General features: G+C 47.7%; 1 protein-coding gene across 1 annotated transcript in view; it reads right to left on the bottom strand.

Annotated features, from left to right (window-relative positions):
- IL1RL1 (interleukin 1 receptor like 1) overlaps positions 1-21,596 on the bottom strand; it is a 50,102-nt gene extending 28,506 nt beyond the window's left edge. Inside the window, exons 1-2 of the mRNA XM_064481788.1 lie at positions 21,551-21,596; positions 15,151-15,245 (exon numbers count right to left, since the gene is read on the bottom strand). The gene's annotated coding sequence lies outside the window, so the exon portion shown is untranslated. The remainder of the gene's footprint in view (positions 1-15,150; positions 15,246-21,550) is intronic.
- Positions 21,597-26,416: the final 4,820 nt, after the last annotated feature.

Here is a 26,416-nt window from a genome sequence, read left to right on the forward strand (position 1 = left end):
CCCATTGGTAATACTGCCTTTTTCATAGACAGAAAATTGAGAGCAATGATTATTTTTAACCTAAATTTTTGTTTTAATATTCCATTCGCTTTGAGATAAAACATTTTTCAACACCCCCCCAACACACACACACACACACACACACACAAAGAAAGGCACTTACCATCAGTGAGGCTGACTGAGAGCTTTCTTCCTCAACTTTCTACCAACCAAGATTATTAACCCCAAAAAACAGCTTCTCTAATAACTCTATGCTAAATGCAGTAGGCACCTTTCTTTAAAAACCTCCCATTTTCCTTATCAGTTAAGACACAGGAACCAGTCACTGATAAGCTGAAACCGATGAAGTGCACTGTTAAATACCAACTTCGGTTTTCACCACATCGCCTACTTGAAAGACCTCTGATGAAGCTGCTTCCAATTGTAACATTATCTCCATAGACGGTCACATTTTCTCAACTCGATTTTATCTCCCCCGTGGGTGATAGTCTCAGCAAAACTTCCCCGACTCCATCTAGGTGACGGGTCACTCAGTGCCCTTATAGTGAGTTGATGGCTGCAACTTTGCAAAAGCTGCAGCTCTGAGAACAACAGCGCACATTTCTGACAGCAAGTTTTACTGTTGATGCCCTGATGTCAATGTTTGGAAAACTCTGATGCGTTCTGGGTGCTGCCGGTAAGTGAATGCCAGGCTCTGTGTGCAAGGATTTTTTTGGACATGCTGTCCCCTGCACTCCTTAGAGGCTTACCAGGGGCTCAGAGAGGTTGACTAACTACCTTACTTGAGGCAACAGCCTGTTCAAGGTAAAGCCAGAATCCAAAGCATCCATAACTGGCCTCTTCCCACGTGTCCAGCTGGCCAGTCTTGGGCATTTGCAATACAGGTCTGTGGACACACGTTGCAACTATTAGAATTCTGAATAAAGCAACTTTAATCATCATGTGATTTTCTTTTACAAAATGTTGGTGACTTTCAAATGATCGAAATGTACCATCTGCCAAAGGACTCTCTGGTAACAGTAGGAAGAGCAGGAGCTTTCAATACAAAGTTTTCCTCTTCCTAACAGTGCGGCTTTGGGCATATTTCATAACCTCTCCAAATCTGTTGTGCAAAGGGCACTGTTATCAATGGTAAATGAACAATCGGTGCAGGGGCTCAACCACAGTAATGAGCACTGGTACCTCTCTGCCCTATCATATCCTCAACCCGCTGTAAAACTTCACTTTAAAAAAAAAAAACTTCAAAATGTATTTTCTTTCATAGTTGCTTCCAGATTCCAGTCTCACCAAGGGAGCCAAATCCATCTTTTCTTCTTACCTAAGTTTGCCTTACAGACAAGATGAAATTCTGCAGCAAAACCCAGTTATCTATTACACAATCTTTACACAGAGCATATTTTTACACGGGGTCAGCTATCATTTCTTCCCCCTGGCTGGAGAACAGGAGAAAATACACTTAAACAATAAACCAAGCGGTTCTGTTGATGTGTCCACATTAGATGGGACTCTGGGACAGATGTCTGAGACCCACTACTGATCTCAAAGGACATACGATTTACAAAAAATTGGAGGGGGCAGATATGAATGTAGCATTTTTCCAAATTTGAAATTTTTGAGTGGAAATTAGACGTTTGCAACAATCTGAATATTTTTAAAAATCAGAGCAGGTTATGGAGAAATTATAGTGTATACCCTTTTTTCAAGAGTGGAATTTTGGAACAGAGTGGAACAGAGAGCCCTGCCTCTCTGCACTGCTCAGCACCAGCCCAGGAGTTCCTGGTGTGGCTGAGTTATGTTTTTGCTCTACATCCAGATCTCTCGATATCCCTTATCATCATATGAGCATTAAGGCAGCAGGACAGTGGTTAGAAACCTGGGCCAATTCTGCCGTGCAATCTGTCTTTCAAAGATTTTCTCAGCGTTGGCACTTACATAACTGACTGTTATCAGGGTGACTAATGTTTTCAATGTTTCCATTAACAGTTCAAGACATTTCATAAAGTCCAGCGGGGCCAACATCTGTCAAGGTCCACCCGTTTTTGTAATAAAGAAAGGAACATCTGATGGAAGATAGAGGGGCCTCGGCAGCCATGGGGGGCTTCAGGAAGTTTCTCTTTAATAACCCCTCTCTCTGCAAGGGCTCTGCAAAATGCAGAAACCAGAGATTCCTGCTGAAGCACCCAACTAGCAGGGGGAGCCTGGGGGAGCCCAGGAGGGACCACAGCTTGCCCCTTTAGGGCTCTCTCCTCAGTCCCGAAGATCTTTGATGGTGCCAGCCATACCCACTAAAAACGACTTGGAGGTGATTCTCCTAAACCCCAGAACAGATGGAAGGAAATAGTTCTTTGCTGAGGAGCAGACTGTGGCAACTCACCATTCAGTGACATGAAAGGAGAGATTAAAGCTGGCCAGACTTACTCATCTGAAATGAGAAGACCAGACTGGCTGGAAGAGTAGAAATGTGTTTGCTGTGTGTGTGTGTGTGTGTGTGTGTGTGTGTGTCTGTGTGTGTGTGTCTGTGTGTGTCTGTGTGTGTGTCTGTGTGTGTGTGTGTGTGTGTACGTGGTACGTCCACACATGTGTGTAAGATCTTTTTTTCCTCCTTTTTCAGTTTAATTAGGTAGAATTATTCAGTTTGACTGCACATATACATTGCATGTAAATACATATATACAATATACGTCACGTTTTTAGTTTACATATGCGTACTGTTTATTGTTTCTAAAAACAGATTGGAGTTTTAGCTTTTTAAATTTATCAGTGGAATAAAGCTAGCCACAAAATAAGAATCAACAGAATGTGGTAATCCAATCATAAAGGACAGTCAGATATGCCTGATGTGTTTAAGATCTTATCTGTGTGTTTGAATGTGGGTTCTGTCCCCATGGAGTGGACATCTTAGCTCTGGACCCAAACCTAAAGTAAAGCTTTTAAATGTCAAAAGTCTCAGTGACTTGCCAAAAAAGAAAAGTTAGCTGATCTTCCTTGCATCTTGGAGACTTAGAACACTTGGTTCCGACCCACTACCAATTCTGCAACTCTTTAACAACCCAGAGTCCCCCCTGTGATGTCTGCTAATTCCTGGGGCTCATGATCTCAGGGTCACTCTGTCTCAGGAGACCCTGAAGCGGAACCCCCCAGCTAAGGCATCCTCAGATTCCTGACTCTCAAAAAAATGCATGAGATAAGAAATGTCCATCGCTTAGGCTCCCACATTTTAGAGTCGTTTGTTATGCAGCAGTAGATAATCACTAGTTGACAATAACATGTCTATCACTACTTCCTTTGTGACTCTATCAGCAAGGAGGTGGAAGGCAGGGGTGCTCGCTGGTATGAAATGACTTTTATTCAAAAATTGAACTTCTAGCCCTGCTTACTAGGCCTTTTGCAATCAGAAAGCTGCTTCTGGTTTATCTCTTGGGTTTCCACTATCAGAGGCAACTTTCTAGGTTAGAAATTGTTCCACAGTTCTTAAAAGCACTCCTTCCTTAGCCTAATCTGGTAAAACATCTTCCCTTTCACATGTTCGTTCTGTACATTCAACAGATCTTTGTCCACGTATCTGATGTGTTTTATCATAGAAAGCAATGGTTGATGACAAACGCTGCCTTTGATGCCATCTGAGAGGCCTCCTGGGGACACGTCTCTGTGGGCAGTGGGATGGCCCACATGAGGCTACCCAGAGCGCAGACACTGCAGTAGGAAAGGCAAGGGTTCAGGGGAGCAGAGGGCGAGGCCCAGGCTGGACCTCGGGCAGGGGCTCCATGACCTTGGGCAGACTTGCCTTGATCACAAGTGTTCTCATCCTGACATGATGCCTTCTCGCGGTGGCCTGTGCTCCCTGGAGTCTCACACAGACACCTTGGCTTCTGACACAGTGGGTGTGTGACGTGTGGGCTGTGCGCTCCACACTCCCCTGTGTGCTGGCCTTCCTTCCCCGGGGTCTCGGTCTCAGCCCCGCCCGCTAACACTGAAGGAGCGTAAGTGGAAAGGCCCAGCTGTAGGTCCTCATCCTGCTCTTTCCTCCTGTTTAAATAAATGGCAACCTTTTCCTTCACGGCCCCACATCTTCTAAAAGCTACAACTCCGGAAGTTCCTCTGGGGCTGGTAAAAATTGAAACATGGACATCATTAGCTCAAATTCTCCAGTCCTGTAAATGTTCACGGCAGATTATCTTCTGAGATCAAGTCCAGATATTTTGAAGCATTCCAAGAAAATTTAGACTTAGGAACGGAAGAGGCTTGTGGAGGGAAAAAGAAGGTAACTTCACAGAGACCTCACGCATGTGTTTTCAGGAAGTCACTTTAGTCATCTACTTAAAATTGTTTTTCTTCAATGTCCTGTCCAGTTCTCCTGAAACCAACTTCCGTAATTGATTTTAAACTTTTAAAACAACAAGAATCTGATTTATTTCTTCATATGATTCCTGGGGGTCAGGAACCAGGGAGTGGCTTCACAGGGTGGCTCCGGCTTGAGGTCCCTCATAGGACTTCAGTCAAGCTGGTGGCCGGGGCCACAGTTTCTAAGGATTCGATGGGAGCTGGACGGTTCTCCCTCAAGCTCAGTGGTTGCCCTGCACCATAGCTCGGATCACGCCTCCAAGCAAAAAGCCCCAGTGATGTGAAGTTACCTAAACAGTTTTCCTTCTTTCAAAGTGCACAGTGCCTGCTGTTCAAAGCCTGGATTAAATTTTCCTGCAGGTAATGTCCACCTTTCCAATTATTTATGGTGGGAGAGCTAGTCATGTTACTGAACGATCAGCTTTGATTACAGCCGTCTCTTGCTAAAAATCAGTTAGTAGATCATTGCTGTTGACCAAATAAACTCACAAGGCCTTGGCCTGAAAACCTGGTCCTTCTTTATTTCCCACTTTTGTTCTTACCAAAATATTTTTTCCCAAGAAAAATCTCATGTTTTCAGGCCAGTTATTAGAAGCAGAGTCTTTGTTTCAAACCCTGCCTGAGCTTTCATTTTCTGATCTGTAAAATGAGAAGAGCGTGTCTCTCTCCGAGGCATAGTTGGCATAGTTTATGTGAAGCACTCAGCAGAGAGTCTGTCTCATAACAGGCTGATTAACGTGCCCATCCTGTTTCCCAGCAAGACTGTCATTTCCTCAGGAACAGATCTGTAATGAATTTCCCTGTCTGCCCCATGACCTAAAGCTAGGCAGTGGGCGACAATGGCTAAAAGCATCGGCCTTGTAAATAACCCCTGGCTTTGTTGATTCATCCAGAAGTGTAAACACTGAGTGTTCCCTGAATTACAGACCACAGACCCACGCAAAGCAGCAAGAATACCACCGAGAGCAGACACAGATGCATCCCTGCCCCAGGGGAGTGTGTTGCAGGAAACAGATGCCAATCAAATATATACCCCCTCAAAAAATGTACAACGTACTCGGTCTTCTCATTTCAATATATTTTATGTCCTATCGCCAGATTAATATTTCAATTCCTTTGCTGAAAATCATTCAGTGGCTTCCTATTGCCTTCAAAATAAAGTCCAACATCCCTGGCGGTGACGCCTGTCAGGCTGAGAGGTGCAGGGGTCTATGGAAACATACGACAAGGAAATTTGACCTAGAGCTGGGCCGTCAAGGGAGGTCCTTCTGAGGAAGCATCATGGATGCGTGACCTGCAGGAGGAACGGCCACGAACAGGGCGCAGAGAGGAGGGGAAAGCATTGCAAGCAAAGGAAGCGGTGCAAAGCCCTACGGCAGGAGGAGCAAGCCAACACGAGAGCTGAAAGCAGGGCCACGGGGCTGGCAAACAGGGCGTACGGTGGGGTCCTCAGGTCACGTGAAGCATTTTGAGCCACGGGACCCAACAGAAGAGTTTTAAGTAGGGAGGTTACTTGGGCCCAGCAGGGTCAGGAAGAAATTAGAAATATGTGGAGATGAGTGGGATGTGGAGATGAGCGTTTCAGGTACAGTTACTGCACAGCAATTTACCTCCCAGTTTATCAGCTTAGAACGACCTTTTGATTATGCTGTTGGAGCCAGTGCTTCTGGACCGTGTTCAGGCCACTGGGAGGGACACGCAAGCATGGCGGAGTGAGCAGCGGTGCACACGGCTCTACCATGCGCCGCTCTGTAATGTCTGAGGCTCTCACTGGGAAGGCAAAAGCCGGAGGTGAGTTGATGGCCAGAGACTGGAATCGTCCAAAAGGCTTGCTCACTCACTTGTGTGGCCACGGCGGAGAGGACACGAAGACGAGGTCTGCCGACCCAAGTGCCCACATGTGACCGCACTGTGTGGCTTGGCTTCCTAACAGCATGGTGGTGTCATCTCCTCAGGTCGCCAGCCCGAGAGCTCCAGCAAGCAAGGTAAAGCTGTGTGCCTCTCATGCCCCAGCTCTGAGGTCACACAGGGCTACTTTAATGGCTCCCCATCAGACAGTGCTGTCCCAAGTGCACGCAGATTCAAGGGCCCAGAACATGGACCCTATTTCCCAATAGGTGGCATCTCAAAGAGCTTGGGGGCAATGTTTAAATTAGCAAAACCTGCAATAAGCGATTTCAGTAGACATGGTGATAGGTGAGGGTAGCTTGGACGAAGGTGGTGGTAGCAGAGGTGGAGAAAAGTAACTAAGAGGTAAACATTAGCAGGACTTGGTGAGAGGATGGATGGAAGGGAAGCAGTGAGCTTTCCAGGCTGTGCATCAGAGTGGATGGCCGTGCCCCTGACTAAGCTGTGGCACAGAAGAAGAGGACCACTTGCTTGTTTTGCTGTGTGAGGAGGATAACTCGAATTTGGTTTGGGAAATGTTGAGTTGCGAGAGACTTCGAGACACTTGAATGAAAGTCAAGTGAACAGCTGAATAAATGGACTCAAAAGAAAAACTAGGACTGAATACACAAACATTCGAGTCATTATTTCAGTGGCAGTTTAATCATAGAGGTAGGTGGGGTCGGAGAAAGCATATGAAGAGAGAAGAAAAAAGAGATGAGCATAAATCTTTGAGCAACTTGAACATTGAGCAACAATGGAGAAAAAAGGAGGCTAGAGGTGCCCAGAAGTACAGTCAGGGAGCTAATGGAAAGCTGAGAGTGGCTTGCTCACCAAAATCCCTAAAAAGAGAAGGGTCCAAGAAAGGAGAGGGTCAACAGTGCCAAATGCTGACGAGAGGCCAGGTGAGAAGAGGTCTGAGCAACTAGTGCGGGGAGGTGATTATCGTCCAGCACAAGACTTGTCTCCATGGAGTTATGGGTGCATAATGGGAAATGATGGGAAGACGCTTGTCTGAAAGGGGGCTGGGAAGAGCCCTGAGGCTTTCCCTCTCCGCTCACTGATAACCTCAGTGCGGTCGAATGCAGTCAGTGATTTGTCAGATCTCTCTCCTACTGCTGTTGGCACTTTTAATCGCTCTGCCTCTATAATCGCTCTTTACTTACGAAGCGAACTCCATGTTTACATTCTATGTTTCTCAGCAGCCGTGTACTTCCCAGAAACTCTCCTCTGAGTTTCATTTTGCTGTCCTCCTCTCCCCACCACTGACCCGTGGGTACCTCTCCTGACTCGCTCATAGCCCCCCGTCTGAGTTCTCTCCCTCACAGGCTCACTGTCCCCACTCACAACCTCTCTCACCTGGGCCTTCAACCCTGCTTGGTAGACGGCTTCCCAGACGCACATCTTCGCCCCACCTGTTCCTTCCTCTGCCCAAGCTTTTATTTCTGACTGTCTGAAAGCCAAATGCAGGTGAGTTTGTTGCTGAAGCAAACAACCCACCTCACCCAAAGTTAAATTAAGTCATCCCTGTGAATTGGTTCTCCTCTATTTGTAGTTCCCTGCGTCTCACATTCTGATGTCACCTGCTTCTTGCTTCCTCCTTGCTCCCTGCACTCATCCCGGCCACGTGCACACGCAGCCTGCATCCTCCCGGATTTCCATTCATCTCCCTCTTCACAGCAATAACCCAGATCCAACGTTCCACGTGTGTGGCTCGAAGTGCCACTCGATGACCTCCCCGGTAAGTTTCTCAAAGTCCTCTTCTTACCACTCATTGGCCTGTAATGTGGTCAGCTGATTCAAATGGAAAGGGGAAGGCTGCAGAAAACGAAGAACGACTAACAGATTCCAATTTGTCATCAACTCCGGTCCTTCGGCAATGGTTCCCTGGAGTACCACGTTGAGAAGGCTTCTGAAACGCAATCCAAACTCAGTGCAAGAGTTCCATGATCGGCACTATTAGTGGGTAGAATTAGCAGCCCAAATTGCAGGTCAGATGCAACATTTGGTTAGAGCTTTGGACTGAATATAAGTAGGTCTGTATTTTAATCCCAGGGAAAGTGTTGGGATATTTCAAACAAATTCCAAATGAAATATGATTTTGCTAATACGTCTTAGAAGGTGATACAGTTCAACTTTTGCTCCTTTGTTGCTTGTGAGTTTTTGGTTTCTGTCCTTTACCCTGCTAGTTATCTTTTAGACAGTTCTTTGTTACATTTCATTTATTGTATTCTCCATCTCTGGAAATTGTTTGGTTCTTTTTTATGATTTCTATCTCCCTGGTAAACTTCTTGTTTTGTTCATGCTTTGTTTTCCTGACTTCACTGAATAATCTTTCTGGGTTTTCTTGTGGCTCACTGGGTTTCCAAAAAGCAACCGTTTGGAGTTCTTTGCCAGGAAAATCACAGCTCGCTGTTTCTTGGGAGTCAGTTACTGGAAAACTGTTGTGTTCCTTTGATTGTGTCATGTTTCCTTGGAATTTCATGTTCCTTGAAGTCTGGCTTTATTGTCTTTGCATTTCAAGAAGTAGTCACTTCCTCGAGTCTTTACTGACTGGCTTCTGGAGATAAACACCTTCTGTCAGCGCTTTTAGGAATTCGGAGGCTCTCTCAGACCTTCTATGGCTATGCCTGCTCCACACCTCTCATTTCCTTTTGTCCGGGGGCGGGGTTAACATTACACGCCTTCTATCCATCCTCCACAGTCAGGTCAGGTGCTGACAGCTTCCCCTTTGCTTTCCCGCGGCTGGTGCCAAGGGCCCCAGTTTGTGTGCTTCGTCCCGCTCCTGCAGAGTCCAGCCAGCATCCTGTGTGTGCCCGCTGGCTGTCGGCTAAGGCCCCGTCCCACCGCCCTCAGAGTTAGCACAGGGAGCCGGCCATTGGGCAGGGGAAGGGAGGTCCCGTGTAAGTGAGGCTCACAGAGCTCTGGGGGTGTCTGAGGGCCAGCTGGGGGGACCTGCTGGTCAGGCACTCCCAGTGACTCTTGGGCAGACTTCCCCATGGAGCCTGCAGAGCGGTCAGCTGGCTCTGGTCCCTCTGACGCCCTCTGCCAGCCCTGGCCGCTGCTGTCCCAGCTGCTTGCTGCTCCTCTGTCACCCAGCATACCTCGGAAATCTGAGTGAGGGGGGAAGAAGCGGGCATCCTGGGCTGAGAGGACAAGTGCTCATGCACGTGGGAAAAATCACGGGCCAGGAAGACCTCTCTGGGCACTGATTTGTGCCGCCCTGGGGAAGGGGCAATGTGGGTAAAGTGATGCTGTTCCTCTGACCCTCTTCCATGTGTCCAGTCTCAGACTTTTGTGTGTGTATATTAGGAAAAAAATCTGGACTCACAGACTTCCACCAGGCACTCATAGCCATGAGTGGTTGTCAAAATTGTTCTTCTCTGAAGGAAGGACAATAGAAAACTCCTGCTCTGCCATTTTGCTGGTGTCATTTTCCTAGAAGGCTTTGATATGTTCTGGTGGGATCAGGAATAAAGATGTCATGGAACAACCTTGCACGTGAAGGAAATGTTCATTGCTACACGTGCCACACATACAAAGGGATGGTTTCAATGAAAGCCAGTTACATAGCCATGAAATTGCTTTGAAATTCCACTAGGGTGGGATTGACAAGTACTCGTGGTGCGGCAACGGCAGAGGCACAGCTACCGACCTGGGGAGCGGAGGTTCACCTGAGAGTCAGGGGATGGAGCCCACCGTGTGTGCGGAGACGGCAAGTGATGACGGTGAAGCAATACGCGTGCCCTGGGGCCTAGGGCTGTGCCCAGCTCTGGTGTGACTTCAGTGGAGTGGAGCAAAGCCTTAACATTCCTCCTCCTCTGAAAAATTTAGCTCGTTAGTTCTAAATGTCTATTGCCTGTGAAATGTTTCAGAAGTTCATGGAAATGCTGCCTATTGCAGGATCCCAGATGTTACACCCTATTTATTTTAAAATTAATCTTTTTCTGAATATAAACATGATATATGTAATAATAATAAGTAGAAAATGAGTATGAACCATAAGATATCATAATGCATAATAAAAATATAGCACATTATAAAATACAATACCTATAATTTATAATATAATGCATCATATATACATAAGTGGAAAATACAGAGAAGACGTAAAAATTACCTATCACCTGGCCATGTGTTAACAGGTGTTTGAGAAGAGGTTGGTCGTGAAATCATCATCTATCTGTTCCAACTCAGCCTGTGCTACAAGCCAGGAGTCTGCCCCGTCATGGGCTCAGCCCTGGAGAGGAACTGACATACTGAGACCCTTGCCTGTAGAAAACTCTCTCTTCCCTAACAAGGAAGATCCGGAAGCCTCCCTGCCCCATGCACAGTGAGTTCCCCGGTGGAAGCAGCTGCCCGGGTGTGCACACGTCAGGCTGCAGTCCTGCACGGCCACACGCCTCCCTGCACCTCCAGGATGGAGGGTCCCCTGGCCTCCTCAGGTCCTCGCTTCAGGCTGAACCCTCAGCCCCACCTCTGAGGCCCAGGAGTCAGGGCCTCGCCCCATCGCTGTCTTCCCCCTGTCCAGGGCAGGATACCAGCCCCAGATATCCGTGAAACACTAAACCAGACGCCCACTTGGGGAATCCAAAGCAGCAAGCAGCTGTGTCGGAGCTGCACCACTTCCTCTGCAGCTCAGAGGCTTTGCAAGTTAAACCACAGGCAGGTTGAACCGAGTTCGTTCTCTAGCCCTTTGACGAGTGACGTAGGACCCCTGGGCCCACCATCATCATCATGCCTCTGACATCGCAGTCTCGGCTCCACCCTGGGCTCCTTGTTGATGGGGATTCCAGGACCCTAACCCTCGCCAGGCCCCAGCCACTGATAATGCACACACGCTTCCTATGGACAAGACGTGCAGCCAGCTTTCACAGTAAACCTGGACTGGAGGGAAAAGCAGAACCTCTGACCTCCTTCCTTAAACACAAGCCTCGGAACCATGAGAGCCTGATTCACCCTCCCAATTACGTGGGCAAGGTGAGCACGTGTCTGCTGTGTGACAGAGTCGGGGAAAGCAGGAGGGGACAGAAGAGGGTACGGAGTGGCCCGCCCTGACAGAGTTCCAGGGCAAGGACTCCATTCCCTCAGCAGGTGCTGCTTCAAAGGCAAACGCTACCCATGCTTGTCCATAACAGAGCCCCTCAGGGAGACAGGAGGAGGGAGGAGGCAGACCTCACAGCCCCCAAGCGTCAGCTCTCGGAGCCCCTTGGGCTTAGCTGTCAAGCCTCCAAGCTCCTCGGGCGGGACCATCCCCTCTGGGAGACGGGACCAGTCGTTATTAAGGAAGTCCACCTTCCACATTTCAAGGCTCTTCCTCAGGAAAGCACCCACCGCTCCTCCCTTCTCAGGAGAGAGAAGTGAAAGTTTGCCACACCGCTCTGCAGTGGGTCAGCCCAGGACATTCAACACATATCTGCATCTGACGGCAAAAACTCCTGGGCTTAATCCCCTTCGGGTCTTAAGCAATGCCCAATACAACATCCATATAAACCAGCAGAAACTGAACAACAAGCCCAAATGACGATATAATAACGCCCCAATCCTAGCAACCAAAAAGCCCCCAATTTAAATTCTCCTCCATGATTAAAACCTCAAGGAGAAATTAAAGTCAATTCACCTTTAATTAAACACCAAAGATCCAAATCGTTCTCTACTCACATTTTATTCTGATACCCAGCCAGAGGAGTCGGATGCCTTTAACATCCATTTGGTCCTTTTCTACTGGAAACCTCTCCAAAACATACTTCATCCAATCCTATCCTTCGTGCATCCTATTTGCCCAAAATGCCCCAAGCTCGTAGCATTATCATATCACTAACCCCACTGATACCTATAAAATTTAGGGGGGAAAATTCCAGCCTTTACAACTCACATCCCAGTCAAATACAGTTGATTCTCATTATTCACAGTAATTATGTCCCATAATGTCACCACCAACACTGATTTGCAAATACCGGATCATTGCTCCTGGGTGATACACGGGCTTAGGTTTCTGCAAACCATTGGTCATAACATTTTCGTGAACCAGTCAACACATAATCTTATTTTTCATGTGTTTCTACTTAAATACACCTTAGTTAATACAGATTGTTGATCCAGTATCATTAAACTCACACCTGTACGAAGCTGATCTAACACACATACTATTATATCCACACACATAAAGCATATCCCGGCTTCCTTGCACTTAGGGATGTTAGACAGCACTGCAGGGTTAAGCCTGGGGTCAATTTGAGTCATGAAATCGACAAAAAAAAAAACCACAAAGATGCAAAAAAAAAAAGGCACCAAATAAACCATGAAAAGGACCTTTGCTTACAGAATGAGAGCTGCGATAAGACAGAGCATCACCTATTCCATACCAACTGAGAACGTGCACTCGGGTTTTTTGCTGCTCTGTGTGTGTCTGTGAATGACTGAAAAAGCATCGTGAGTGTTGATTCTGGGGGATCCAGATAAATTTTAGCAAGTCGGCAAATTCACAAATATGGAATCAGTGAATAAAGAGGATGGACTGTCTGTTCTCTGAGCCCAGGACCCAGTACATTCTAGACCCACGTGGTGTTGCCATCCAAAGGTCACAGGGAATGTCTACTTTGTCTGGAGGAAGGGACATAGACAAGGAAATGCCAGAGAGAAGGAGAAGGTCTTTGGTCAGCCTTGCCAAGATGCCAACTATTTTATAGGTCTTTCTCAGTGTCTTCGGCTGCTGAACATCCTCACATCTGGATGAAATCTTTCCCTCAGTGGTAAGTGTGGCACTGTGCTCGCCGTGTCCTTGGAGGAAAAAAAATCTCTCTCTGTACCCAACCTCCTCACTCAGGGAGCTGTGGGTCCCTTAGGGTCCCCTTATCAGCCATGTAGAACATACCCAGGAGGAGGGCTCTGGGATAACATTTCCAAACACACCGTGTCACCCGGGAAACTGACAAGCTGGTGACAACCGCGACATCTGAGAGTCAAAGCCAAACATGAAGAAACCAAGCCCTTTGACTAATGCTGGTGGCATTTCATTTCACCTCTAAACCTCCGGGTGTGAGCTGGCAGGCTCCCAAAACAGCATGAAGGATGGGTCTTGAAGAGCCTAAAGACCATAGACTCCCCACCCCACACCACCAGGGGCTGGAAAGCAAAGAGCAGAGGATGACCAGTTGGTGAGATTTTAGGCAGACGCCCATCTATGTTCCTCCCCTTTATTCTGTTTCTCAGCCAGGAGGAGAAGTTGTGAAAGCTCCAGGGCACGTGTGTTCTAGTGTCATCACCAGGACGGGCAGGGGCGGGAGGCGGCAGCACTAGGTTCGTCACCCACGTTCTGTTCCTCTTTATAAAGTTTAGGAGGGGTTGTTGCTGTCAGGACTACCTCTTGGGTACAGGAAGCCTGACGCAAACCCTCGAGCCCAGAGGAAGAAGTCTCTTTGCTCCACAGCTTTATGTTAACTCTGGACCGGTGATTGCACCATTTCTGATAAAGTTTGTGGATTTCAGCCATCCAGGGCTGCGGGATCAACCCCTGGGGCAGGCGACTGTTACCAGAGGATGTTTATAAAAAGGATGGATGACCTTATCACAGAGTAAGTCTGCTGCCTTTTGGGCTTGAGATTAAAACAACATAAAGAAACAAAAACCTCAACAAGAACCTAAAGGAAATTCCAAACGGTTTGCACTGTTTCTAGGGACAATGTTGACTGAGACATTAAGAAAAACACGGTGTTCTTTAAAAAAATATATCAAAACAAAAGTGTCAGCCCTGTAGTCAGAACAGGTGTAGTGTTAGAACTTTGGTCTGTTTGATGAAAGGGGACATGAGAGTATTGAGTTGGAGAAGAGAGGAAGAAGGAGACGACTGTGATCGCAAAGGCTAGAATAGACTTGCCGGAGGGAAAGGGCAATGCGCCAGACCTATTTCTAAAGATCACCTGGGCTCTCACTGCAGAGACAACTGAAAACGGGAGACCTTCAAGATCTGAGAGCAGACTGGGTGACCGCCCTGGAGGAGCCCAGAGTTAACAACTGCCAGGAGGTTCTCTCCTAAACGCAAGATGAGACAATAGCGTGTTTGGGAAATCGTCACTTAAAGACAGGTGAGGTGGTCCATGAATATCTGGACGGATCTGTGGATCAGGGTAGAATCTTTCAAACGCTGTTGGATGAGTTTCACAGTAGCAGAGAACACACCCACACAAAAACCAGTCATGGCACGTGCCCTTGGGAAGTTGGCAAAGGGATGTGGGGGCCAAGTCTTCAGGGTAAGATGGATCCCTGAGGGGCAAGCTGAGCAGCCCCGAAAGGGGTCCCAGCATGCCCCACCCACCACATCTCTGTCCCAGAGAGTGTCTGTCAACAAAGTAACCCCAGGAAGGTTGGTATGTTTCAGAACAATATGTAGCTACAAAAAGGAGAAGAAATTCCTTTGGTTGCACTGGCAACCCCTTCAGGTAAAGGAATTTCATGATGCATGTACCCTAAAAATAGAACAAGAACATCAAACCCCATGGGGCTATTTGATTTCATATATATTGTTTAATGAAAGGAAGATTTTTCCATTCCTATTAGGGAAGGGCATTTATAGGAGTTGACTTCATCTGGCAGTGACATCACCTCTGCCCCTGAACATAAGCGTAGACACAAAGCCCTCTGGCCACTAACATGTCCAGAGCTGGAGCTGCTCTTAACCTCGGAGTCCCAGGGCGGGACCCCGGAGGCAGCGCCCTCTGCCCAGCTGACCACAGTGCTTCTCTCACTGTTTTGGGCACCCAGAAATTCCAGGTTAGCTACTTCACATACACACATCCAACCTTCTTTGAGAGCTCAATTGGTTTTTCTTCCTTTTCAGATTCTTTTTTTTTAATAAAAACCTGTTCACCACCCATGCACGTTATGTTACATCACATCCCCTGGACAGTTAGCAACCTGACCTACCTCGTCAGTCACCTCAAGAGACAGAATCCCCTGCAGAATCTCACAGGAAACATCTCGAGGGACCCCAGGCCTCAGCCAGCCAGCCGCGCGAGGACCTGGAAGGCAAACCAGCACAGCAGATAAGAGCCGCGGCTTGGAGCCCAGACCCCCTGTGCCTGCACCTCTCCGACTGCGCACCAGCCGTGTGATCCTGGGCAAGCCATGCAGCATCTCTAAACCTCAGTTTCCTATAAAGTGGAGGCAACTGTTACAACTTCCTGAGATCATTGCAATGATAGGTGAGAAAATGCATGCTTGGACCATAATAAAATATCACACATAGTAGCTACCTTTTGTGTAATCAGGTACAGCCTGGGTTTTATTCATGTATTTGTTTAACCCAGAGAAGTTTCCAGCCCCATCTCGCCTGGAAGAGAAATTGTTATCTTGGAACAGAACTTCTTCTCTTCTGTAAGGTCAGCGGATGTCCTCAGGGATGTGGTAACAGGTGAGCTGGGGATCACTGCCCTCAGCGGAGAATACAGTGCTCACGAAAGGTTCACTTCTGTTTCGATGGTAGAAGGGCGACCACTATGAGGCAGCAGACTTTGCTGCACAGAAACCTGAAGTTTCTACGGTTGGAGAGACTCCTCCCAGGGATTCCAAGGTAGGGAGGCAGTGGGGACCCTGCGCAAGACTGTCTAGGTGGGAGTGTAGGCTGTGACCAGTGTCCTCAGCACAGAGGTTGTACTTGGAGAAAAACGAACACTGAGCCTGGAGGGCAAACCCAAAAGGGCACCTCGGAGGCCAATGAGCACATCCTGGCAGCAGCGGCCACTCCCAACACTGACCGTGTGGCGGAGGAACGCCGTGGCCTCAAGCACCCCCCGCCCCCACTGAACTGATGAAGTGGGTAGTATTTCTATAATAACTGGAAAGGATTTTTTTAATGAAGAAAAGTGTGCTATTATTTAAGGATCTAATTTGGACCAAAAAGCAAAATTGCATATTGAGTTGCAAAGCCAATCGAGGGGACATCCAATGAGGAGCAGAAGTCCCTCCCAGAAAGGCTCAGTGGGCTCTCAAATCTCTACGCCATGGTCACAGCCTCCCACCTGCTCTCAGATTACAGGAGCAAGAATTGTCCACAAGGGCCATCCATCTGCACACGGAGTGCGCAGACAGGCATCCGACCTAAGCCAAGGCGGAGGGACCCCCCCAGGCTCAAAGCATCAGGCCGACCACTGCAGAGCCCTTAATAGACAGCTGTGAGGGAATGGACAGAAAGACCGCCCATGTCTCACTTTTAAACACATTGCCTCGTGTTCAACGAGAGTCAGTTCCAGAGATTTACTCATAGGTCAGTCTTTCAGCTGACTTAAACTCACCTGACAGCTTATAAAGAAGAAAAGTTACAGTGTAGATTTCGTTCATGTCCCTCTTTCAATCACCACATACTGGGAAGTAGTCTTTTTAGGAACTGGGGAATTGGACAAGTGGCTTCCAACTACCCTTTTTCGGGTCAGAAAGCCTGTCATACGAGGACAGGTGTTCAGCTGATACACTGTGACATCAGCATGTGACAACCACGACGCGTACCTTCCAGGCAGAGCTGAGAAGATCCACAACCATCTCCTACAGAATCAAAGATGTCGTCTCTTCAGCTGCACCTGAATGTCCCACATCCCGAGGGTGAGGCTAACGTTCCTCTGTGCTCAGAGCAGCTGCTGAGATCAATGCGCACAATGTGGCCAAATGCACTAGCTGAACACAAAGAACATCCACAACCTCTTACCAAAATAAGAGGCGGTACGAAGAGAGGGTGTTGTACGTGGCAGTCAGTACTACGGCTCCGTTACAGTGGCTGCCATTTATTGAGACCTTTCTACGTGCTAGGCCCTGAGCTGAGCTCTTTACATCTATTCCCCCCGTCTGCATGCCAAAATCAGCTCTGAGCTTATGGTGTCATTAGCACCCTGCAGTAGAGGAGACTGAGGCACAGAGAGGTATCGGATTGCCAGCCAAGGTCCAGGACAGTGAAGCATCTCGGGGCCTCAGGAAGTGTTCAAGCACAGGGTGGGGGTGAGGTGGGCAGGAGAGCCAGGGCTGGGGGTCTTCACTGGGCCCAGTCTGGGATCACTGTGGCGCCTGGGAAGGGCCATGTGTATCCAGACACGAGGTCAAGGTCTAGTGAACGGTTGGCCTCGGGACTGGCCGGGCAGGCAGCGCGGTCTGAGCGAGGACCCCGCTGGGCGGCGGTGGAGGTCAGAGCTGAGAAAGCAGCCGTGGCTGGCAGAGTCCCCCGAGGTCTGCACGCCCTTCCTGCCGCTGCATGTGTGACAAGGCAACAGGCTTTTTCGAGAGTGCTGGAAATGGGACGCCTCCACACTCTGCGGGGAGTCTCCCGGGTCCAAAGGTTCCGATGTGATAGAGCCCAACTCTCTGAGCCCAGGGTGGGTGTCTGGTGACTGCAACCCCATCCAGAAACGAATCATTCCGAAGGAGACCCCGCCAGCCCCTGGAACATGGCATGTTCTGTCCTTCCATTGCTGTCACCGTCGTTAGCTCTCCCGGGCTGAATGTTGCTACAGGACAGAGGCTTTGCCAGGAACCTCAGTTTCGCTGCCCTCTTCGATCCTGCAGTGGGAAGCACCCCCGCCCCGTGATGCAGGTCAGACACCTGCAGCTTAACGAAGTAAGATAATGATGTGGGGTCGGGGGAGGGGACCGGCTGACACTCCGGTCTCCCGCCTCCGCCCACGCTCTTTCCTATTACTGTGATCAGATATACCTAACAGAGAATTTACCCCTTAAACCGTCTTTGAGGTTTGGCTTGGGAGCACCAAGTACTTTCACACTGCGCCGCAACCAGCTCCCTCTCCATCTCCAGAACTGTTTTCATCTTGCAAAACAGAAATTCTGTCCACATTCAACAATAATCCCCGATCCTTTCCCCGCCCGTGGCCCCCACCCCCGGCCCCCACCCCCCACCTTCTGTCTCTGGGGATCTGACTCCTCCACGCGCTTCATACAGTTCTGTGCTAATTTCACTGAGCATAATGTCCTCGAGGCGGGGCAGGGCCACAGGGGAGGGCGGCTTAAATCCCATAAACCCAGGATCAGGGGCCCGGTGTTTCCCTGCTACCCTCAGGCCTGCACTCTTGACTTCACTGTGGGTGGCTTTCTGGCTGAGTCGTGTCTCTCCCAAAACTCACAGTTTGGAGTCCTCACCCCCACCATAACTCAGAATATGGTTGTATCGGCAGATACGGCCTTTCCGCGGGCAATTAAGGTTAAACCGGGTCACGTGCCTGGGCCCTAACCCCCTGTGACTGGTGTCCCTGCTAGAAGAGAGATGCCAGGGATGGGTACACACCGAGGAGAGGCCACCTGCACACCAAGGAGAGAGGCCTCAGGAGAAACTGAACCTGCCAGCACCTTGACCTCGGACTTGCGGCCTCTGGAACTGAGAGAAAATAAATTCCCATTGTTTGCGCTCCCCAGTCTGTGGTGTTTTGTTATGGAGCCCGAGCTGACTGATACAGGTGTGGCCACCTGTTACCAGATGTGAAAGGTCAAGGTCACAGAGCAGCTGTGGTCCATCCAACCTCAGTCCGATTTGTGGGCCCGGGGCAGAGCGGTTACTTGATTCTACATTGATGTCTCATTCAGAGAAGGATGTGGTTTCTTCTAAGCCTGCCCGGGGTGCTGGCCATGCGTGACCTTTCAAAGCCCTGACTTTCCACTGAGACAGCCCTGCCGCTGGCCTCCACAGGGGCAGTTTCAGGGGTCCAACCTGCCTTGTCTTCACCAAGCTGCACACGTTCCCATGGGCCACAAGCCCGCAGAGACATCACAGATCCGCCATCCCAGAGAATCATCCCCGGCAGCCCACTGCCGCCTTTCGGCACCGGGAGGGGGACACCTGCGAAACAAAGGAGCAGGGCCCCAGAAGCAAGCCCCCAGCCTGCAGGGGAAGGCACAGCCTCCTTCACACAGTGACGGGGCTCCTGAGCCTCAGGTTCAGAGGGACTCGCCTCTGTTTCTCAACACTCCAGGTTTGAAGTTGTCACTTTGAGGTGTCATAATGTATCTGTCACTTTTGCTTTTCAGCAAAAGAAGTAGAAAAAATTTTTCCTTTTTTTCCTGCCCATTCTAAGACATAAATTCTAAAACACAGCCTTCAGAAGGACCAGGGGAGGTGATGGACTTGAGAGGCGTTCAGAAGGGTGGAGAGGGCTGGGGGTGGAACTGTGGGTTCAGAGAGCTAGAGAGAAAGCCAGACACCTTATCCAGAGGAGAGGCTGAGATAAGGAGGCAATTTCTAGAAGAGTCTCAGTGAGGGCCACTCCAGATACTCAGAAAACACCCCAAAAGTGGCCTCGGAAATGTGTAACCCAGCACAGGGAATCTGAGCAAAACTGAGACTACCCATTACTGGAAACAAGATTCATGAACTTTCGTGCAGGACGAGCTCAGAGGAGCATCAGCCACGTGGCTGAGAACACTGGTCCCCAGACAGATGTCCCAGGCGGAAGCCAGAGAGAGTACAGACATTGTTTCCAGGCAGGGAAAAGGGTCTTCACGCTTCTTCAAAGAGCAGAGGAGAAATGAGTGTGGGGTGGGAGGAGTCATTATGAAGCCAAAGAGAATAGATTGGCATGAAATTGGAGAAGAGAAATTAAAGATGAACTAAAAAGCAAAGGGAAAATCTTGTTTCAAAAAGCAGCTCCAGATTCCTCAAAAGAGTAGGAATAGACTTACTGTATGACCCAGGAATCCCACTCCTGGGCTTGTATCCAGAAGGAACCCTACTTCAGGATGACACCTGCACCCCAATGTTCACAGCAGCACTATTTACAATAGCCAAAACATGGAAACAGCCTAAATGTCCATCAACAGGTGACTGGATAAAGAACATGTGGTATATTTATACAATGGAATACTACTCAGCCATAAAAACCGACAACATAACGCCATTTGCAGCAACATGGATGCTCCTGGGGAATGTCATTCTAAGCGAAGTAAGCCAGAAAGAGAAAGAAAAATACCATATGAGATCGCTCATATGTGGAATCTAAAAAACAAACAAACAAACAAACAAAAACAAAGTGTAAATACAGGACAGAAATAGACTCATAGACAGAGAATACAGACTTGTGGTTGCCAGAGGGGCGGAGGGTGGGAAGGGATAGACTGGGATTTCAAAATTGTAGAATAGATAAACAAGATTATACTGTATAGCACAGGGAAATATACACAAAATGTTATGGTAGCTCACAGAGAAAAAAATGTGACAATGAGTGTGTATATGTCCATGTATGACTGAAAAATTGTGCTGAACACTGGAATTTGACACAACATTGTAAAATGATTATAAATCAATAAAAAATGTTAAAAAAAAAAAGAATGCAACAACGAATATATGTATGTTCATGTATAACTGAAAAATTGTGCTCTACACTGGAATTTGACACAACATTGTAAACTGACTATAACTCAATAAAAAAAAAAACTGTTTAAAAAAAAAAAAGCAGCTCCAGCCTCGAATGAGGAACAGGCACGGGACGGGGGTGATGGCCTCACACTGCGGCTGAGCTGGGCCGGAGAAGGTTCTGTGTACCTACCATTCCGGGCCAGGGTCACCTTTACTGGGGAGGCACCCCCCCCGAGTGACAGGGATCGTCTGGGCCTGTGAAAGATTGCCCTGTGCCTGGGAAACTGGATGGAGGAGAGGAAACTGACCAAACGGAGGAAGTGGAAAGTGTCTGTGCATCCAGGCATGGTATCTCCCTCTTCATTCCTTCAAAAGTGACCAGGGGAAGTTCACGGGCACAAAGGGACTTGCACTTGGCAGTGGACCCTGCATCTTCTCTAATGCTGTTTTCCCCCCTGGTTATCAGATGATGCTGGCGGGGCTCACTTACTTTACTGAGCAGCTGTTTATGCATTAAATAGGTATTTATCAAACACCTGCTCTGGCCAGACACTGTGTGATATCATGGAGATGCACTCGTGAGAGAAACATTTAAGTTTCTCTTTAGCAGGGGATAGAGTTTCCCTTCTCACCAAATCAACAAACGTGTGTTATCCCACTGCTGTGGGAGGCCTGCCCTACTGCCGATGGACCCTTCTATTCACCCAAAACTCGCTTCCCTCCTGCCCCCATGGTAGCATCCTTCAGACCTTCTGTTTGGCTTGAACACCCATCATGGAACCTCTGGCTATGAGCCCCTGGTCCCCCGTCCTAGCCACTGAGAAAATGGACAGCATCTGATGTCCATCTCTTTCCCAACTCAAGTGCTCCTGGGATCTCTACCCAGACTCTCCCTCCTTGCTAAGAAGGATGCCTCTGTGTCTATAGCGAGCCCCTCCATCTGGGTGCTGATCTCTCAACCCCCAGCCCAGGATGCAGTCTTACCTCTCAAAGGTTCTTCCCTGTCTTGCATCTGTCTCTCTCAACTTCCTCCACCCAGTCTCTACCACGTTCTAGGCTCCCCACCATACCTGAAGCCTTTTGATGTTCGTTTCCTATGACACTGCTTCCCCCTCCTTTCCCTGCCCACGTTCTTAGAAGAGGGCTCTGCTCCAGCCTTCACACCCCACCCCCGCCGCACCCTGCTCCTTGGACACTCAGGTCTGATTCTGCAGAACTACTTGGGCTGCGAGTTAAAAGGCAACCGAAAACCTGCCATTCTGTCCTCCACTGGGACCACTTGGCACCGTGACCGCTTCCTTTTTGAAACTCCACCGTGGCCTCTGAATCACCTCACTCCCCTCTTGGTCTCCCTCTTGCCACCTTGATGGCTCTTTCGAAGTTTCTTCACCAACTTCTCTCCCCATAAGCTCCAAATATCTGCCCTCACTTCTTTCTCCAGCGATTCTTACGGATTCCCACGACTCCAACTCAGCAAAGGCTGACAGTCGAGACCCATATCTAGGCGGATCTTCTTCTCACGCCTCCTAATGTCACCCTACCTGCCAGTCCCTCCAGCTCCTGCGCAACACACACTATGCCCATCCAGCTTGTTCATCACTCACTGACACGGCCCGACTCAGGCCTTCATCCGCTCAGCGGGAATATAGCACTAGCTTCCTAATTATTCTCCATGTTTGTCCTAATCTTACTGTACTCAATTCAGTGTCCTTCTCAAAAACCAGCGATGGGTCCTTACAATACTGTCCAAATTCATTGCCTAAGAGTCTTCTCTTCGGCTGCATGTCTCTGCTCCAAATCAGCTGTGGGTTTCGGAGACACTACTGACTTCTTTGAGCTTCTATATCCTTACCTCCCAGTGCTGTTGTGGGAACAGTTGCCCAGGTTGTGCACTGCACAAGTGTGCCCAGTCGATGGAGCAGGTGGAAACTGAAATCCAACCAAACCAGTTCCCTGGCCTGGGCTGAGCCTGAGTCTGGTCAGAGGAGGGAGCACCTTTCCCTAACTGCACTATTCCCAAGTGTACAGTAAGGATCGGGATTTCTTTTTCAGTTCTTTGATATTCTTCCCCCTATCTGACACTCAGACCCAAATATTCTACTTTTCCCAAATATGCCATGAACTTGAACATCCCAGTGTGTGTTTCCATCATCTCTGCAGCAGTGTCCACCTGGGGAAAGCCTCGTTCTCCAATGCCCCTTGGCCTGGGGAGGCTCTGTGCATCCCCCTCAGCTGGGAACGTCCTGTTTTGGTCCCACATCCCGAGCACACATCTATTGAGCACTTATGTTGCTCTTGTTTGAACTGTGATTTTGATTAGGAATCTGTCTCCTCCATTTCTGGGTGATCTGATAGCAAGACACAGAGCGGAGCCCACTCATAAGGCTGGTTTGAGCTCAGTACCCCTGGCAAACTCAGATCTGGATTTGTAGCTAAGCACTATTGGGTTGCAATTTGTAAAACGAAGGCAGAGGGCAGACCTTAAGGAGGAAACATGTATATCCTGAAGGAGCCAGATGAAAGAAATATTTTAAAGTAAAACAATAGTATACAATGACCATAGGTAAATTAGAAAAATACAAATAAATAAAAAGAAGAGAAATCAAAATTACTTCTAATGCCACCACCCAAAGTTGACTATTGTCATCACTTTGCTCTATAACCTTACAAATGTTATTATATGTATAATGATTTACCCCAAATCAGATTATTTTATTACCTATCTTTCTCACTTAGTTTCATGAGCATTTTCTCATGGTATAAAATATTTTTATAGAATTATTATTTTTAATGTCTGCACAGTTTTCCGCCAAATGGTCATACCACTATCTAAACATAGCCCAATTAGGTTGATCTTTATTTTTCTCTTTTATATCACACTGAAGTCAATATCTTTGTAACTAATTATTTGGTACAAAATAATTTTTCTCTTAAGAATAAATGCCTAGAAACAGAATTGCTGGGTCAACAGTTAGGTACATTTTGAAACTTTTTGCTATCTGTAACTATTCCAACCTAATCATCCCATTTGAGATCAATGATTTGCCGATTTCACCAGCCTCGCCAAAATGGGTGTTGTCAGAGCACAGAATTTTAAAGCTGGAAATAATCTAAGCAATCTGCCCGAGGGTCTCATGCCTGTCTACCATTGGAATCAACGGGGGCTGAGGGCAGGGCACTGAGTATTGTTGTAAGCTCTCCAGGTGATTCATCTGGGAAGCCAGGTTGCAGAAACATAGTCCAAACCCCACATTCTAGGTTTGAGGAAACTCAGGGCCAGGGAAGGGACGTAACTTAAATTGACCCAGGAAAGGAAGATAAACGAAAATGTATCCAAAAGATAAAGGAGAAGAAAATGATGCATTTAGGTGGAAAATTAAGTACATTTCCAACTAGTTGCTGACAGAGAACTGACAGTCCCTAGGTATTTATATTTATTTATATTTGAAATTTCATTCTAAGTCTGCAGACGATTTAAGAACACAGAGTGGACGGAATGATCATTTTTCTTCCATCCCATGGAGAAGCCACTCTTAGCAAATCAATTCATGACCACTTGTTCATCTTAAAACTTGTATTTTTTTAAGCCTATCCTTACAAGAAAAGGGGAAAAGGGATACGGGTTCCCACAGATGAACTTCACATGAGTGGGGAATGAAAGACACAAAAATCCATTTTTAAATGAAACGCAGCTCTGATGGTACATGTTAAGCAACTATTTCCTTGTGGGAAAAGGAAAAAGTGTGCTTGCAAATTAAAACACTCCCCAATAGCAGCAAAATACTGTGTTTGTTCAGCACGTAGAGAAGAATAACCGTGCATATGTGTGTGGTGGGTGGGGGAGCCGTGGAGAAGATGAGGAGGAGGGTGAAAAAACTAAGAAATTACACCTTAGATACAATGTCTTGTAGAGACCAGCCGAATCAGCGATTGCGACCCAGGGTGGCTTTAAGTTACCACTTTACAAGAAAAAGTGATTGTGGCACCTTTTTTTTCTGAGAAAGGAAATGTTCTAAGAAAGGAGACAAAAGGGGTTTTTTCAGGATTTTTTTTTTTTTTTTTTTTTTTGCTTTGCTTTGTTATTTACTGCTTTCAGGAGATAACACACCACTTGTGGTTTTGAAAGTCTGAATTGCATGTCACTAAATCCATCTTACCAGTCCCACTGGTGAAATGAAGAGTTATTTCTTTTGTGCTCATCAACCAATGAGCAGCTCTGTAAGTGCAAACCCCCTTCACTGCCGAGAGCTGCCCAGATGGGGCCTCGGATCCCAAAGGGCTCAGTGCACAGAAGGGGCAGGGAGAGCAGATTCACTTTCACAGAGCAGCTCACGCCCCAGGTAAGCGTCTCCCTTCACTTCCCCTTCCTACAGGAGACAATCAAAGACCAGCAATGTTCCTGGAAGCCATCCTGCCAGCTGGTACAATGAGACCAAAGACAAGTCAATAGAGGTTGGAGAAACCAGAGCAGCTTCGTTCAGGAGATGCCCTCATCCCATTCCAGGGTGGTTATGCTAAACATTCTGGTTATGCTAAACCTTCTGGTTTATTCTGCCTGATTTCCACAGGGCACATCAGAATCCTCAGGTGACCACACCTGGAGGAAACTCCCCAGGTGGCTCTGGGGATTTTGCAACCTCAGTGCGATTGACATTTGGGCTGGTAATACCTGAGCATCCTGGTTGGGGGCGCTGCCCTGTACATTGTAGGATGTTCGGCAATGTTCCTGACCTGTACTCACTTGATACCAGGAGCCACCCAAATCCTTCCAGTGATGACAAGGAAAAATGTCTCCAGATGTTACCAGATGTCCCCTGGGGCAAATCCCCTCTCCTCAGGTTGAGAACCATATTCTAGCAGAAGCTCTATGCTGGGGGACAGCATGCACAGGCAGGTGAGGGACGCATCAGAGATGGGGACCGAGCAGAGGCACAGACTGGAGAAAGGAACAGATTGTCTGTGGCATCGTGGGGCCGGACTGGTGCTGATGATAAAAACAGCCGCAGCGACAGTGTGAGAGCCTGCAGTGTCCTGGGCTCTTGTTTTTATCCCAAAACACGGCCACAGGTGGGCACTATTACATCTCACCTATCAGAAAGCGAAGGCCAAGCAGTATCCCTCAGGTCGCCCAGATACCATGTCCCTGGGTTGGGATCTGAACCCAAGTCACCCATGCTCTGTCCGTGGCTACCACAAGGTCTAGAACTAATGATGACTGTGGAATTTGAAACAAAACAGGGTACGATGGGGTCACATTAGAAAGAACCCAGATTACCAGCATAAGGAGCTGTCTTTTTAAAATGCAAGTGACACTCTTCTTACTCATTTTGGACACTTTTTCACAGGCAATGGATAGTAGCTTTGCACAAGAATGTAAATTTTAGAAAAAGAGTATCAGGGATAATTAAGAAAGCACAGACAAGGTTAAAGGAGCAGAAAATGACAGCAAAGCAGCCAGTTGTGGTCCAGTTAGAAGCTTAAAGGCATAAACATGAAGTTTTGTTTGTGGTCTCTACATAAAAGAAAGAAATCGAAATTCGGGGAATATTTATTTATTTCTTATGTAATGAGCGGCCCGGCCAGAGGTCTGTATTACATATAAGGCTGTATGTTAATTCGATCTTAATAAAACTGATAGGGCAAAGACTTAAAAATCAAAACTTAAATATTAGTCAGAAGACTGTCACATATCAAACTTCAGGGATGCAGCCAAACCTGTATTGGGGGGGCAATTCTTTATTTCTTAAAGATAAAGTACTTGAATTAAGTTATTAAGAACTTATCCTGAGAAGTTCAGGGGGAAAAAATCAATAGTCACAAATAAATTTGAAAAAGAAAGGTAGAAAGACT

Source organism: Camelus dromedarius, chromosome 33 (assembly GCF_036321535.1).
Source record: "Camelus dromedarius isolate mCamDro1 chromosome 33, mCamDro1.pat, whole genome shotgun sequence".
Taxonomy (NCBI): Eukaryota; Metazoa; Chordata; class Mammalia; order Artiodactyla; family Camelidae; genus Camelus; species Camelus dromedarius.